Source organism: Pinus tabuliformis, chromosome 3_2, assembly GCF_031772625.1.
Source record: "Pinus tabuliformis cultivar Carrire ecotype Pingquan chromosome 3_2, CPIR1, whole genome shotgun sequence".
Taxonomy (NCBI): Eukaryota; Viridiplantae; Streptophyta; class Pinopsida; order Pinales; family Pinaceae; genus Pinus; species Pinus tabuliformis.
Window position 1 is genome coordinate 917,092,269 of NC_142302.1, and position 15,508 is coordinate 917,107,776.

Sequence of the window (15,508 nt, forward strand, 5' to 3'; positions counted from 1 at the left end):
TCGACTACGATGAGACATTTTCTCCTGTACCAAGGTACTCATCTATCATATCGATGTTGGCACTATCAGCTCCGATGGGTCGGAAGATCCATCATATGGATGTGAAGAATGCACTCCTCAATGGGAAGATTGAGGAAGAGGTGTACATTGACCAGCTCGAAGGATTTGAGAACTTCGATCGTGAGTTGCATGTGTGCCGACTCAAGTGAGCATTGTATGGGCTTAAGCAAGCACCTCGTGCTTGGTACACTAGGATCGACAGCTATTTCACTGGGTTGGGCTTCAATAAGAGTGAAGCAGATGCGAACCTTTACCACATCATGGTAGAAGGTAAGCCATTGATCATTGTACTTTATGTTGATGATCTGATTTTGACACGTGATGATCAGTTGATCAAGTCTTGCAAGGAGGACCTTGCAAGAGAGTTTGAGATGAAAGACATGGGTCTCATGCACTACTTTCTAGGCATGGAAGTGTAGTAGAAGGATGGGGAAATATTTGTGTCTCAAGGCAAGTATGCCAATGAGATACTCAGGTGTTTCCACATGGAGAATTGCAAGCCCATGCAGACTCCTCTAGCTGGTAACTGGAGGAAGGAGGATGCTACTTCAGGTGAGGTAGTAGCTGCTACTCTTTATCGGCAGCTTGTGGGTTCACTAATGTATCTAGTGAACACACGACCTGATTTGTGCTTTGCGGTGAACCAACTGAGTCAAGCTATGGTTCCACCTACCAAGCTGTTTTGGAAGGCAGCGAAGCATGTGCTAAGATACCTCAAAGGCACATCTTAGTATGGATTGTGGTACTGATGGATAGAGGGAGTGAAGCTTCAGGGCTTCACGGATACTGATTGGGCAAGGAGTACATCAGACCAGAAGAGCACTTCTAGAGGAATCTTCAACCTTGGTTCAGCTGCAATTTCCTGGTATAGTAGGAAACAAAGGTCAGTTGCACTTAGCTCAGTAGAGGCTCAATTCATGGTTGTCGGTCAAGTAGCATGTGAGGCCATTTGGATGCAGAAGATTCTAGTGGGATTGTTTGGTCAGATGATGGATCCAATCGTGATCTATTGTGATAATTGTGTCAAACTCTCTGAGAATCCAGTGTTTCATGACAGGTCCAAGCACATTAAGATCTATTACTATCATCTTCGAGAATGTGTGGTGAAGCGGATCATGTTGTTGCTGTATGTTTTGACCGAGGAGTGGGATGCAGATATTTTGACTAAGGCATTGCCAAAATGCAAGTTCGACTTCCATAGAGACATGATTGGGGTGACTGATAATCCCTTTCTTGTTGAGAGGGAGTGTTGAAAATAGCAACAAGAAATGCTAAATATAGAAGTGCTAAAAATAGCATTGCTATAAATAGCATTTCAAGATACATTGCAATTTTAGTTGGTCCCTCAACTAAAATTGTGAATTAAAATTCGAATTTGATCTTAGGAGTTGTTTGTAAAATAATTAATTAATTCACCTTGAGTTAATTAGTTAAGGAAAATCAAACATGAAGTCTATGTGAGGACGTGCAATAGTTATTCCTTTGATTGAGGAATTTATCCCTTAGCTAAAGAGATAAGGATGAGTTGTAATTAGTTAGCTCAGTTAACTGAGTCAAGTCCAGTTAGATTAGTTCCAATCGTTGGAGGAACTGATTGTGAGTTCAGTTAGTTAATGCATGCATGCATGTAAGTACTGCACTTCATATAACTGAATATTCTCTCATAAATAACTCATGCATGTCAGTTCTGTCAGAGACCCAGTTGAGATCAGATGGTGGGACAATGTACTATCAGTTGCAGGAATATTCCATTGTGAATATCTCTTGCATGCAGAAGGAATTCATTCCTTAAGGATTGTGCAGTTATTTCTGAGTTCAGTGAGTTGTATGAGGCCAGACATCACACAGGTGGCAACATTGGACCACAAGAAAAATTGTGCAAGGAAATAGGAGGCTTGGAGGATTGAGGGAAGGCATATGTTGTTTCTATTCATTCTATGAGATGTATTGAGGGATTTTACTGAGAGCTGGAGAGCTTCCGAGCTAAGGCTTTGTGTAATCCAGACTATTTTCACTTGTATGATAATACAGAGATCAAAGTTTTTAGCTGAGGCTTTCCCCAGAGTATTCCTCTGTGTTTCATGTGTATGATTTCTCATTCTCTGTTATATGTGTTCTATTTGATCTTGCTCAAATTGATTAAGCTTCTTCAAAGTTTGTTGTAGAAGTAGACCTAGTATTTTGCTTTAGTATATTGCATTATCAGGTTATCTGCAGTGGGAATTTCTTCACAATTCGTTGCAACATTTATAAACGCTAGTAATGTATATGTGGTAAGTAGATCACATCTGAATATTAAATAAATTTCACTATGTTTGTTGATTCAATCGAATTTAGCAAGTGGCTAAATGAATAACATATCTCCTACAAATAAAATGACAATTGAAGGTGATAGGGTTGTTTATTTTCCATATTTTGTATTATCTATAATTTTATTATTTTTATGTAATAAGCTTGGTGGAAATGACCCCGTCAATTAATATAATAGCATTAAACTCCTAAAATGCACACACACAATGAGTGTGAGAGAGAAATAGAGAGAGAATCATATATATATATATATATATATATATATATATATATATATATATATATATATATATATAGATATATATATATATATATATATATATATATATATATATAGATATAGATATAGATATAGATATAGATATAGATATATATGAGAGAAACAAAAATATACTACTCTAGTGCTCAATGCACTATTCAGAAAACATCATCTAGAGATAGATCATTTCTCTCTATAGATCTTGAATGATCCATAACTTTCATAATATCAAGTAGTTATCAACCAAGTAGTTGAAAACAAATATTACACTTAACAATTCCATGTACTCAGAAAAACACAAGTTAGAAAAGAGCTCGTAAATTATCAAATGGAAATAGTGGTAAAGTCATAGTACTATCATCTTGTACTTATTCTATGAAACTGTAAGTCTTAGGTAGATGAAGTCCTTCCTTTGAGAGATGATGAAGTCCTCTCTCTCCCTTTCTCTCCCACCTCTCTCTCTCTCTCTCTCTATCCAACTATATTACTATATCCCTTCCTTTCCCTTTCTCTCTCCTTCTCTCCCCTCTAGTATCCATCTCTCCTTCTATTTCTCTTTATCTCAACCCTGAACATAGACACTCTCTCTCTCCATCTCTCCCTTGTCACTCCTTCTCTCTCCACTTATCGCTCCTTATGTATCTCTTCTACCATCCCTCTCTCCCCCTCAAAATCCATCTCTCTATCCCTCCCTCTCTCCTCCTCTCTCTGAAGTCGTCTCTCTCCCTATCTCTACTACCTCCCTCTCTCTTCCCCCATATCCCTCTTCCCTCTAATCCTCTCACTATCTCCCTCCCTCTCTCCTTCTCCCTCCCTCCTTCTCTCTCTCCCACCTCCATCTATAAGTCTCCTTCTCCCTCTCTTACCCTTCTCTACCTCTCTCACTCCTCTCCCCCCCCTTCTCTCTCTTCATTCCTTTTCTCCCCTCTCCTTCAATTTATCTCCATCTCTCCCTTGTGAGTCACCCTATTTCTCCACCTCTATCACAATATGTATTTGTTCTTACCTCCCATATATATATATATATATATATATATATACAAATTTAATATTTTGATAATGCAAAGTTATTAAATTTAATAATAATAATATTAGGGTTAATAATGTTCTTTTGCATGGTATTAATAATAATTTGGTCCACGGTATTTGGCCCATAGGCTTGTTATATAACAAGCAATGAGAGGAATCAAAACTCTTTTTGTGCAAAACTCTTTTTTGAGTGAAAAACTTGAGGAAAGGTTTTCACGTCGAAAGATTTTATCCCTCGTGGTGCTTGATAGATCCGGAGTTAACATGGATCTAGGCTGGTTTCAGTCTTGTGAGGCCAAATAAAATATAATGAACAGATGATTGATTTTATGAGTAATATGTAAATTCATCTAATATTAATGTAATATTTTAAATATGATAAATATGTCTCAGATTAATCTAGTCATTTTAATTTTAAATTTTCTTAGTTACCTTAGTTTGTTGAGATGATAAATATTGTGAATAACTTTAATGATGAAAAATGATGAAATTATAAATGTAGTGTTGAATGACAGAAAATGTGAATAATAAGAATATAATAAATTACAAATAGGTGATTAATCTCAAACTATTTTCTTCTACTATTTTTATTGTCACCCTTGTTACTTTTGTCGTCTTTTCATATCGATTATATGAAAAAATACAGGTTAAATAATAAACCATTTAAAGCTTTAGCTCGAGATATTATAGTAAAAATCATACCTTGTCCCTCTTTCTCTCGAATATTAATAGGTTGAATTACTATAACACAAAAATCAATGTACATTGTCAATAATATTTTATGCTTACACTGAAATCAATGCACAATATTAATCCAATCAGTTTAAAGTTAATATACCATCATACATCCAATTACATCAAATCAGAAATCAACATCTACACTGAAGTCAATGCATCTAATGCAAGAAAAGAAATAACATTAGAAAACAACATTTACACTGAAGTCAATGCATGTAATACAAGCAATCAAATATGATTAAAAATCAACATTTACACTCAAATCAATGCATCTTGTGCAAGTTAGAAAATAGGTTTATAAACCAACATCTACATTGAAATTAATTAATTAATAAGATTTATATGATTAATATAATTAATTAATATGAATTAATTTATATTAATATTAATAATATTAATATAATAAATATAATTATAAACTTATGAAATAATATAATTTAATAAAGATTAATTAATAAATTAATATAATTTAATAAAGTTAATTAATATAGTAATATAATTTAAAAAAATTTCAATTAATTAATATAATTTATAGGATTTAATAAGATTTTAATATAATTCATAATATAATTAATAAGATTATTTAAAATTAATTAGAATGATTAATAGAATTAATTAATATAAATTAATTTTTACTTAATTAATATTAATATAATTAATATAATTATTATATACCTATATAAATTTTTTGCTTACACACTCATCCAAAACCAAACATCAGGTGTGCTTGGAAAACGCCAGGGTTATTGCAAGAGAAGACAACTATCATAAAAGAAAAATCAGGGAGGCCATTGAAATTATGAAACACCCTCGGAACCTCAACAGGGACAATGGGAATGAAATCAGTGGAAATTGGCTTCCCCTGATAAAGCAAATAAAAACCCCCCCGAAACCTTGGAAGCTCAGGATCGGAAATAAAGGACTTTACGTACCGGGAGTTCACTAAAAACTGGTAAGCAAAAAATTTATATAGGTATATAATAATTATATTAATTATATTAATATTAATTAAGTAAAAATTAATTTATATTAATTAATTCTATTAATCATTCTAATTAATTTTAAATAATCTTATTAATTATATTATGAATTATATTAAAATCTTATTAAATCCTATAAATTATATTAATTAATTGAAATTTTTTTAAATTATATTACTATATTAATTAACTTTATTAAATTATATTAATTTATTTCATAAGTTTATAATTATATTTATTATATTAATATTATTAATATTAATATAAATTAATTCATATTAATTAATTATATTAATCATATAAATCTTATTAATTAATTTACAGTAATTATATCATTTTATAAAAATCTTATAATGATATTAATTTATAATCAAACTATATTAATATTTTAATTAAATTATTTTAATTTTATTAATTATATAAATTAATTATAATGTGTTTATATTAATTATATTAATTATATTATATTATATATGATAATAAATATAATTTATATAGATGAATTATAGTATATCTTTTAATATAAAATCACAATGATTGTATAAATTAATATGAATTAAGAAAATTATACAAATTAAATACAATTTATATTGGTATATTAATTATAATAAAATTTTAATTTAATTTGTGTCCCTAATCTAATTAATAAAAACTGTTCTAATAAATTGGAAAATAATAAATTATATGTCGGCCTCTATTTATGAGTTTAGGGTTCTTGTATTTATTTCCAGGTCGCATTCTCTTCTCTCTCAATTATCTCTCATTCTTATTCTTTCATAATTGTCCTGATGATGGACCCCCTTTGGGGTTTGAAACGTTGGCAGAATGAACTAAGAACTGTGGTCAATCCGGATCATGAATCAAAAAACTCCCACAGAAGTCTAAAATCAAGCAAGTTATTTGTCATAAAATTATATATATATTTTTGAATGAATTGAAAATAAAACAAAATAACAAAAAATACATAAATGAAATATAAAGCTAAATTAATTTTTTTTTGAAGTGACATAAATATTTTTCATCATTTTATTATTTTCATACTTCCATTTAAAATTTACAAAAACACAACAAAATTTCTAATTAAAATTATTTTAATATATTAAGAATAATGCAATACAATAATATAAGTGAAGTATTAAACTTCTACAAAATAAATTAAGAATTTATTTTACCTATGCTTAATAAAATAAAGGGTAAATTTTCACACTATTGTATAGTAATTTGCCAAACTTTTGTCAAGCCAATTGCTATCATTATTTGATAATGTGATCAACATCTAATTCAATGCCAATGCATTAATTGTATGGGTATGTTCCCATCAAGGCAATACCGCATTTTCCTCCTAATGTGTTAACCTATCGTTTAATTCTCATGTATCCATTTTCTCCCCATCTGGTTCCCCAAGAGTTTTTTATTATCCAATATTTTTGTGAGAACAAAAAACTTTTTTTCCTTTCCATATCCAACAACTACAACTGAATGGTCAAAATCTTTGCTGCATTTACCATTATATACTCCCTGCTCAACAAACAAACAAAATTTTGTTAGTTACACTTGCTAAATTATTCATCTCTTTCTTATTTTTTCTCAAAAAAGACAATATAAAGAATCATAACCACTTACACTCCGATAACTTTGGATATCTCTAATATTTTTAAACTTTACCGCTACAGCTATAGGTTGGGTGGATACTGCTTGTTTGAGAGCATCTTCAGTACCAGGAGAGACAAGTCTAACACCCCTAATAGTTGGTCCCCGAGGAAGCTATATCAAAACAAAACAAAACAATGATTTAATTGTCTTACAAATTAGATGACGTTATTAGTATAAATAATATATTGTTATTTATAAAAAATAATTACGTTTTTAGTAATTTTTTAACAAAATTTCCAAAATATTTTGTTTGCCTAATTATATAGAGTCTATACAATTTAATATTCTGACTATCAAATATAGTTAGTTGTGAAGACCTCTCATATAAACCATGAACAAAATGACATGAAATGATTCTAATAATTCCAAAACCACTTCAAAATTTAAAATAATTAGAAATTAAACCAATTTAAATGCACAAATCCATCTTAGTATGTATCATTAAGCCTTATTATTGTACCAATTGTTCTTGGCACGGGCACTTCTCAGCCTTGTAATTATAGTAAAATTCTTCAGTTATCCCTCGTCTTCTTTTTTTACATAGTTGAAGGCATTGAACACAAGAAATTAGGTACATTACAACAAAGAGCAAAGCTGATTTTAATGGGTGTCACTTAAAGGTAGATAGACAATGTATGTTTTTCTAAAAACTTCCATTTATGAGTACGAAGGATGTATCTTTTAGTAATAAAATAAAAGTAAATACATTTGTGAAATAATTCTGAAGCTTATTTATTTTTTTGGATTTAGAAATCAAATATAATGTATATTGATATTATATTTGAAATATGGAATATATCTTAATTTTAAAAGAAGTGGATTTTGGTCAATAAATTAGTTTATTAATGAGATTTTAATATAAATAATGATACATAAAAAAACCATGAATCTCACATCTCAAATGTCAAACTAATTAATTAAGGTGAATTTAATTAATTATTCAAAGCCATGAGTCACACATGATTCCTAAAATACAAATAATTTTATTAATTTAATTACATTAAAAATTAACATGAGCCACCCATGTTTGGTAAAAACCAATGTTATCCATATGCATGATAGTTATATGTGACTAAGGAATAAAAAATGCATTAAAGAAGGAATATAAATGCTACCATGAGTAGAGTATCCATGCAATTGTGTATATGGATGATAACATTATTACAAAACTATGAAATAACCGATCATGCATATGCAAAATGAGTTGAGACACGTAAAACACACATTTTTTTGAATGAAAACATATTAATAAACACACAATAACAAATCTGATGCATGGCCAAAGGAAAAACACAAATAAGTTGTACTGATAATGTTGTTTTTCTCTGTCCCCATGATAGACATATATAAAACACATATAAGTGATTCACATATAGGTGATTATTGATATATTCTAATTTATGTTGGATTACCTATATGTACGTGAAAATATAGATTTTATAGGTATTGAGTGTGCAGAAGTGAAGTAGGAATAATGGTAAGAAGGGAAAGACTAGATAAAGTAGGCATAAATAAGTGTGTATGTGGGGAACATATATGTTTTTGTGTAGGAAGACAAGAAGTTAGGCATATGACAACAAAGTGAAAAGTTGAGGAGCTACTGAGGAAGAAAACATGTAAAGCCAATAAAAGAATATGATCGATTGTTATGTTAAGATCGTTGGAGGACTGAAAGTTGAACAAATTTCGAAAGTTGTGATGGTTAAAAGGGAAAAGGAGAAGGAATTTAGGTTAGTTCATGAGAGGAGAGTAAGAAATAATGGTGTTTGGTAGGCTCAAAGAAAGTAAAGATTAGCTTAAAGGAAGAGATATTTCTTTCAAAAGGGTGATTCCATAGGAAAAATATATAGAAGAAGTCCAAGAAGTTGATCTTATGAAAAACAGAATGTCAGAATGATTCTATAAGAACATGATCTCAATACCTAGGAAAAAGGTTCATGAGATTAAATGATATGTCTAAAGAGAAATCAATTTTTTTAATGAAACTAAGTTAATATGTTTATTATTAGTGCAATTCCTTGCAACATTTATTAACGTTAGTAATGTATCTGTGGTAAGTAGATCACATCTGAATATTAAATAAATTTCACTATGTTTGTTGATTCAATCGAATTTAGCAACTGGCTAAATGAATAACATATCTCCTACAAATAAAATGACAATTGAAGGTGATAGGGTTGTTTATTTTCCATATTTTGTAGTATCTATGATTTTATTATTTTTTATGTAATAAGCTTGGTGGAAATGACCCTGTAAATTAATATAATAGCATTAAACTCCTAAAATGCACACACACAATGTGTGTGTGTGTGTGTGTGAGAGAGAGAGAGAGAGAGAAAGAATCATATATATATATATATATATATATATATATATATATATATATATATATATATATATATATATATATATATATATATATATGAGAGAGAAACAAAAATATACTACTCTAGTGCTCAATGCACTATTCAGAAAACATCATCCAGAGATAGATCATTTCTCCCTATAGATCTTGAATGATCCATAACTTTCATAATATCAAGTAGATTATCAACCAATTAGTTGAAAACAAATATTACACTTAACAGTTCCATGCTCCGAAAAACACAAGTTAGAAAAGAGCTCGTAAATTATCAAATGGAAATCGTGGTAAAGTCATAGTACTATCATCTTGTACTTATTCTATGAAACTATAAGTCTTAGGTAGATGAAGTCCTTCCTTTGAGAGATGATATGCAATCTTGTTGTGCTCTCTATAAATATGAGTATACTTGACCTAAATGATGTAATTGGATATTTCCTTTAATTATTCTGCTAGTGGAATAACATATTCATTTTTTGCTTAGAGGATTCCCTTCAAACAATTAATGACTATAAGTGAATCATCGATGAACTCAAGCTTATCAATCCCTTTGTCCAAAAAATATTTTCGTAAGTAGTATAAGGCATTGAATTCCTCTTTATGATTTGTTCCTCTTCCTATGTTACATTTGAATAGAGGTATATATCTATGAAATATAGAAAGAAAAAAATCCAATGAATAAAACCCAATCCCTTACAAATGAAAGAAGCTCTGCAAGTGTACGAAGAGTTCTTTCTATAACAAGACTCATTTATCCAAGTTTGAAAGTCTTTTGTCAAAAGTAGGGTGTAAAAAGCGTGGTATTCTATTTTTTATTTCTTTTATTTCTATTATAGTTTTGTCCAAATAGATGGACAATGTCTCTTTCTTAAAAACTTCCTATAATGAGTTTAGTAAGAATGTATTATGTAGTAATAAAATAAAATTAAGGATATCTATTACACAATTCTAAAGACTATTTCATTTTTGGGCCGAAAATATGAAATCTAATGTATATTCTAATTTTATAGTTGAAATACTCATTATAATTTAATTTTAAAAGATGGTCTTGGAATACCTAATTGTCAGTAGTTTTTGTCCAATTGAATTATTCCTTAATTACATTTTAATACAAATGAATTAAACAATAAATCCCACATCCCAAAGGACTTCATCAAACTAATTATGTGTGAACAAATTATGCATGCAAGTGTGTATATGAATGATAGAATTATTACAAAACTAAGAAATAACCCAATCATGCATTTGCAAAATGAGTTGAGATATGTAAAACACACATTTTTGAAAGAAAACATATTAATAAACACAACCACAGATGTGATGCATGGTCAATAGGAAAAACAAAAATAAATTGTACCGATAATGTTGTTTTTCTCTATCACCATGATAGACATATATAAACACATATAAGTGACTAACATGTAGGTGATTAGGGATATATACATATCTATATAGGAGTACCTACACATATGTGAAAATGAAGATGTTATATGGAAGCTGAGGTAATGAGTGTGTACAAGTGAAGTAAGAATAGAGGTAAAAGGAGAAAGCATAGATAAAGTAGACATAATATAACCACAATAATATTAGATGAGAGCCCACACAAATATCAGCACAAGGTCAACCTTTCCTATGGGGAAAAAGGTGTCCATGAATAAAGAGAATGAAATACTAATGCAGAGCCACTATGAGACTTTGTCCAATTTTTCTGAGGTGACCAGTAGATTTTTCAAGTGTTTGTCTAGAACGCTTGATTTTCTATTAACTCCTAGTTGATTTTCTTGCCATTAGTTTGCTATACTTCCTCCTCTTTCTTGGAATATGATTGTAATTTAGTTTTCTCATTAGCCTTGTTACATGTGAAAGTGTATATATGGATGATAACATTATTACAAAAATAAAAAATAACCCAATAATGCATATGAAAAATGAGTTGAGATGAATAAAACACATTTTGATAGGAAAACATACTAATAAACAAAAAAATGCATGGTCAATAGAAAAAGCACCAATTATTTGTACTAATAATCTTCTTTTTCTTGGTGACCATAATAGAAACATATAAAAAACATATAAGTGATTAATATGTAGGTGGTTGGGGATATAAACATCTTTATGTAGGGGTACTTATATGTATGTAAAAATGTAGATGTTATATGGAAGTTGAGGTAGTGCGTGTGTCGAAGTGAGGAAAGAGTGGAGGTAAAAAGAGAAAGCATAGATAATGTGGGCATAATATCAACCCAATAAGACTAAATGAGATCCTAGCCAAATATAGACACAAGCTCAACCTTTCTTATGGATAAAAGGTGTCCATGAAGAAAGAGAAAGTAATATTATAATTCAAATATATGGACTTCAAGATAAGATTCTATTTCTACCCAAACTTGTTATGGATCAGTATTTTGTTGCTAAAATTTACAAGAAATACCATCCATGGCTAATTTTATTTGAACACCAAAAGAAAAGAAATTATTTCTTTTCCATTTACTATTAGAGATGTGACTGTGAAGAACAAAACCCACCTTGAAGAGTTTGTAAAGTATTTAAAATACTTTAACTTAAGTGATGTTGAAGTTATTTAAGGATTTGATTCATAAGCTATACTTTTGATACACCTAGCTAGATATGAAAATTTATTTACAAGATTTGTCAATGAAAGTGAAGAGAGTCACACCTACACATTGAGAAACCAATAATTGCTAATACACATTGAGTAAGTTGATGGAGAGACCAACACTAGTATGGGGGGAAGATACAAGCATAGAAGCAAAATGCCCATCGAGGAACCTCTCACCTCCACACCTAAGACTCACCCAATTTCATCTTCTACTCAAAGGAAGAGAAAAAATAGGTGACATGGAAGAGTGAGTATTGGTGGGCTCTCATGTGGTATAGATGAGGAAGATGTGACATCCCTAGTTATATTTTTTCTTATGAACTTTATGTAAACATTTCAGGCATTTTGTAATTATATATATATATATATATATATATATATATATATATATATATATATATATACGCAAATTTTGGTGACTGGTGATGGATCTTGCTTGGGGTGCTTAATTTGCTTGTTGCAGAAAACTGGACAAACTTGGGATAACCATTGAGGGATGGTGGTTGAAGTGTCTAAGAATTTGGTTCTTAGAATGTATGGAGTACACAAAATGATTTACGAACTACAAAAAATAGGACACAAGCCCATATTTTTCTTCGACAAGTGAAAAAGACAAGGAGCACAAAGGATTTAATGGAGGAGGGAAACATAAGAGTGGAGAAGGAAATAAGATGTGACAAAATTTAATTGCAAGTGCAGGATGTTCGGGAAAAGGTTGCATGATCAGTGAGATAAAAATAAATAAAATAGTAAAGGTCAATGGACGAGAAGGAGAGATTGACTAAAAAAAGGAAAAAGCCAGTAGAAGAACAAGATTGACTAGCACAAGAACACATAGTGGATATTCATAGAGTAGCCAAAATTTCCCACAAAATAGAAATGACAAGTGGACAACGCATAACATTTTTCAACATTTAGCATTTTAGCACTACAGAGAAGAAATAAGAGAGGAAGCCTACACATACTTCGACGAAGATCCATGTTTATAGACATCTACAACAACGCACAAGGGATTTTGGTTCGTCTCAAATGCAAATATCTTAATTGAGTATTGGAAGAATGAGAAGGGAGTCCAGTAGGTGGGTATAATATCTCATTGATCTGCGACTCAAGGGTGGATAGGGGCTTCTCTAGAGTCCCCTGACTTCTTAGGGTGGAGCATTATTCTGAAGATTCTTGGTAAAGGAAAACCCTTTAATCTCATGCACTCATTTTAATTATTTTGGCAGAGGATTATGGATTCCCATTATTGGATGGAATCTTTGTGATATATATATATATATATATATATATATATATATATATATATAATTCAAGGTGGAGGTAGTATATATAATATATATTATATATATATATATATATATATATATATATATATATATATATATATATATATATATATATATATATATATATAGATATAGATATATATAATTCAAGGTGGAGGTAGTAGGAATCTCGATTCCTTGTGTAAGATCTACGGTGACAGAAGGAAGTAGCTTGGCTGCAGTTGTATACAATTGGCTGGATAGTGTAGTTTCCAACTCTGTAATCCATGTTTTGTTTGAATCCAAGATAAGTATTTTCCTATGTAATATCTATTATTCATTTATGTTGATGCTTTTCAATTTTTTTGTACTAAGTAAATGGACATACATAGCTTCCTGTTCTTAAGGAAATGAGCTCCTGATATGGATGCTACATTATTACTATTTTTTTTTCTTTTTATTTGTGTCCTCTACATAGGCAATGTGCATACATCTAGAAACATCAACATGAATGTTGTCCACAAAAGTTGTCATAGATTAACCTTAATTTCATAATAATCATTCTTCATAGAGGAATTTCAAACATAAGTGTTATTTTAATATTTTTTGCAAGAAAGATAGTTATTTCTTCTGAGTTTAAAGATGTAGCAGTTTAAGAACTATTTATATATTTAACTAAGGTGATAAATGCCTCAATGTATTTTATATATGCTTCATATACATATAAATATTCACATGGGTGTTGTGTTTTTTTATTAGCATGTTAATACCCGGTGGACATATTAAAGCAATGAACACAACCTTTCATAAAATAAGTCTGATCCCATTGGCTAGATTTCAAACATGCATTGAATTCTTGATGATGCTAAAACCCAAAAGGCTATATGAGAATTCCATAAATTTCTCATGGAAATAGTGGTTTGAAGGGTATCAACCTCAGAAAAATGTATATAACAATTTATAAAACATTTAATTCGGGCATCAAAATGTAAATGGATAACACGTAATCCATAACTTATGAAAATATGGATATCATATTGCTACGTAACATTGTCGATAATGGTGTATAATTCCTAAGTTTATAACTATGATATGAGTTTAAAATAATATTGAAATGTCCATGTATCACCAAAATTAACTTGCAGACCTATGTCGAGAGGTTGTGGTTTTCATACAACGAGTTCATATGCATACAACTAAATGGTCTAGGTGTGGTATATGTGTAGGTAAAAGCACTCCACAAGTAAATTTCTTCCTCCATGTATATTTTAATCCACATCGTATATAAATATATTGATAGGAATGTGACCTTTGCCAATTCCTTGTTGAATCTATGAGCTTGTTGTTCAAGTTTCAATATGAGTATGGCGTATGCATATGGAAACCATTCACTTTATATATATATATGGTTCCATGCACCCCTAACTTTAGCTCTATGTCACCACTCACAACATAACTTGGGCTATTCAGGCAAAAGGAGGTTGTTTATTTATACTCCTTGTAGTCGTTGAATATGCACTTTATAAACTGTATGGTGAAACAATGTAATGAAGGCATGTTGGAATTAATTTTTCATTGAGTCAATGAGTGATATATAGGTATTTTTTTATGATCACCACCATAACTATACTTCTGCAACTTGTCGCGTAAAATAGTGTTAACCCCAATCATGGTTATATATATATATATATATAGATATAGATATATATATATATATATATATATATAATCAAAGTGGTGCATTATGAATAAAGGTACCACATGCCTCAACATACTCCTACGTCAATATAGGGGGTTATGCCATGTGGGCTGTGTGTGGAAGTAAGGTGAAAAGCGAAATTTTGAAATGAATAAAAATCGAAAGATTCTAACTTAAGATTCTGGAGTCCAAATTGGACCAAATCTATATCATTAGATTTGTCTTGCTAAGTCACACATGATGAAAATATCCAACGTAATTTTTGAGGTAGTAAAGGAACCTCAACAAAACAATTACCCTGTCACTCTAAATGCACCTAAGAAGTTGGGTAAGTATAGTGAATACTTCACTGAGGTTAAGGTGGGGTGTTTATAGGTGGTATCATAGTATCGAGGTTTAACACTTGGACTGGATGGGCTCTATCATGGGCAGGTAACAACAGGTTCCTGTAAAGGTGTCGCCTATTAATGTTTAGAAAATTAACTAAACTAATGTTGAGTTAAAATACAGTTTGTAATTAATTAATTGAA